At 44.2% G+C, this 3,056-nt stretch overlaps 1 pseudogene; it reads right to left on the reverse strand.

Moving 5' to 3' along the window:
- Positions 1-232: 232 nt before the first annotated feature.
- LOC123578456 lies at positions 233-1,682 on the reverse strand (annotated as a pseudogene).
- Between the last annotated feature and the right edge of the window lie 1,374 nt (positions 1,683-3,056).

Genomic DNA, 3,056 nt, shown 5'->3' on the forward strand with positions numbered 1-3,056 from the left:
CGGAAATGTGATTATCTTTGGGGCTTGGGAATGAGGAACAGAAGGAAGAAAGCTGTTTTAGGGGGGCCAGAGCAGGCCTAGAGGGACAGCTCCCTACCCCAGGAGCTCATAGTTGAGAAGGAAGGGAAATGAGGCCCCTCCCCTCAGTGCTGAGGACAAGGCCCTTGGCTCAGTCTTCTTCTGCCCCACCCTCAACCATGGAAGAGATGTGGTCCTTGTCCTCTGGCTCCTTTTAAGAGTCCAGAGGCTGTTCTCTGTTGAGCCTCTGGAAGAAGCTTTTGCTAACCTCATAAGTGCTGATCATTATGGCACAGGAGGGGGTGGCCTTGATGACCGCTGGAACAGAGCCTGCAAAGAGTCCCGTGGTGCCTGGCTCAGCCAGGATCTTCCACAGCAGACATCACTCACAGCTGCGACTGCTCCCATTGTGAGGTGGCATGGAGTCAGGATGGCCACCCCTATCCCTTAGAGGCTGCCAGCCACAAAGCTGATGATTCCCACAGATGTCTGGTGTTTTGGCCAGAGCCCACTCATCCATCTGCTCACCAGCTGTAGTTGAACCAGGACAGGGTTGAGGAGGGCACATCCCAAAGGGTAGCAGGACTCTGGCCTCAGTGAGTGCCAGCCCACCTGAGCCATGGCAGCTGGGCACAGGCACCAAGCTCCCGGTGTGACACAGGCTGAGCCTACAGCTTGGTCTGCACCAGTACAAGTGGGCTAGTGCGCCAGCCACCATGGGTGCAAAGAAGTCAGGAGTCAGGGCTTGACCACAAAGGAAGGCCTTCAGTTGGTCACAGGCAGTGAAGGAGATGGCAGTGGCTAACACGGGTGGCTGGGAGGCCAGTCCACAGGGTCCTCTTCTGTCCTACAGTCTTCACAGAGGTATCCATGATGCCAGTGAGGCAAGCACAGTCCTGAAACGAGGTGGCATGGAGTGCACCATTTGGGTACAAGTACAGGGGCTCCAGAACACCACTGCAGATAGGAGGCACCTCCCTGTGGACCAGAGAGAGGAGAGCAATTTGGCATAGCAGAGGCTCCAGAGTCTGGAGGGAGGCCTCAGCTATCTGGCCACTGAGGGACACAGCCTGCAAGTGCGCCTTCCCCACATCCAGGGGTGTCATGCAGAGGGAGGTGGCCACAGTCCCAGTGCCTGAGGCACCATTTGATGGAGCGAGTTGATGCCACCTTGTAGCTTCAGTTCTGGCTGGAGGCCAGTGCACGGTCTGTCACCAATTACTAGAGCTTTTAAGTGAAATCTTTGTAAGGTCCACCCAATTCAATCAACATCCCCTCTCCCACACTCTGTTGTGCTCTGGGAGTAGCATGGTTTACACTAACCCCCTCTGTCTCCTACATACACTTCAGAATGGCTGCATAAAAATTTCTGTTGGGATAAGCAATTTACTGAATATAGAGGTGGATACAGAGAGTATTGACATCCTTATAATAATGATCATTCACATACAAGAACTTAGTGTAATTCTTCATTTGTCACAATTTTTATGTCTATCAATAAAACTTCATACTTTATCCATTAAGGCTTATAATATTGTATTAGATTTATTTCTTGTGATTTTATATTTTTCTTGTCATTGAGTAGGACATCCTTTCTTAATTTTCAATTATAAATTCGAGTACAGTGAGTGCTTCCACAATTCTGTACCTTCCTCAGTGCTCATCATGAGAAGTGTGCTCTTAATCCCCTTCCCCTATGTCACCCACTCCCCCCACCGACCTCTCACCTGGCAAACACCAGTTTGCGATCCATATTTAAGAGTCTGTTTTTGGGTTTGTCTTCTTTCTTCTTTATTCATTCGTCTCTTAAATTTCGCATGAGTGAAATCATATGGTATTTGTCTTTGACTTGTTTCACTTAGCATTATACTCCCTAATCCATCCATGTTGCTGCAGATAGGAAGATCTCATCCTTTCTATGGCCAAGTAACATTCCTGTGTGCATGTGCGTGTGTGTGTGTGTGTGTGTGTGTGTGTGTACCACATCTTCTTTATCCATTCATCTATCAATGGATGCTTGGATTGCTTCCATATCTTGGCAATAATAATAATAATAATAATAATAATAATAATACTGCAATAAACATAGGGGTACACATAATCTTTTCCAATTGGTGTTTTTCTTTTCTTTGGGTAAATATCAAATGGTATTATCATATGGTAATTCTACTTCTAATTTTTTGAGGAATCTCCATACTGTTTTCCACAGTGCCTACACCAGCTTGCATTCCCACCAATAGTGCACAGAGATTTCTTTGTCTCCACATCCTCACCAACACTTGTAATTCCTTACCTTTTGAGTCTAGCCCTCCCAACAGGTGTAAGGTGATATCTCATTGTGGTTTTGAGTCGCATTTCCCTGATGATGAGTGATGTTGAACATATTTTCATGTGTTTATTGGCCATCTGTATATCTTCTTCGGGAAAATGTCTATTCATGTCTTCTGTCCATTTTAATCTAGATTCTTTGGGGGTATTTTTGGTGTTGAGTTGTATAAGTTCTTTATATATTTCGGATATTAGCCCCTCATTAGATATATCATTTGCAAGCATCTTCTTCCAGTCAGTAGGTTGTCTTTTTGCTTTGTTGATGGTGTCCTGCGATGTGCAAAAACGTTTTATTTTGATGTCGTCCCAATGGTTTGATTTTGTTTTTATTTTCCTTGCCTGAGGAGACATATATAGAAAAATATTTCTATGGCTGATGTGAGAAAGAGTACTGTCTATATTTTCTCCTAGGAATTTTATGGTTTTACATCTCACAGGTCTTGAATCCATTTTGAATTTACTTTTGTGTATGGTGTGAGAAAGTGGTCCAGTTTTGTTCTTTTGAATCTAGCTGTCTAGTTTTCCCAATGCCATTTGTTGAAGAGATTCTTTTCACGTTATATATTTTTGCCTCCCTTGTGGAAGATTAATTGATGATATAATCATGAGTTTATTTCTGGGCTCTTTACTCTGTTCTATTGATCAGAATTGATGTGTCTATTTTTGTGCCAGCAGGATACTCTTTTAATTTTTATAATTTTGTAGTATAT

Source organism: Leopardus geoffroyi, chromosome E2, assembly GCF_018350155.1.
Source record: "Leopardus geoffroyi isolate Oge1 chromosome E2, O.geoffroyi_Oge1_pat1.0, whole genome shotgun sequence".
Lineage (NCBI taxonomy): Eukaryota > Metazoa > Chordata > Mammalia > Carnivora > Felidae > Leopardus > Leopardus geoffroyi.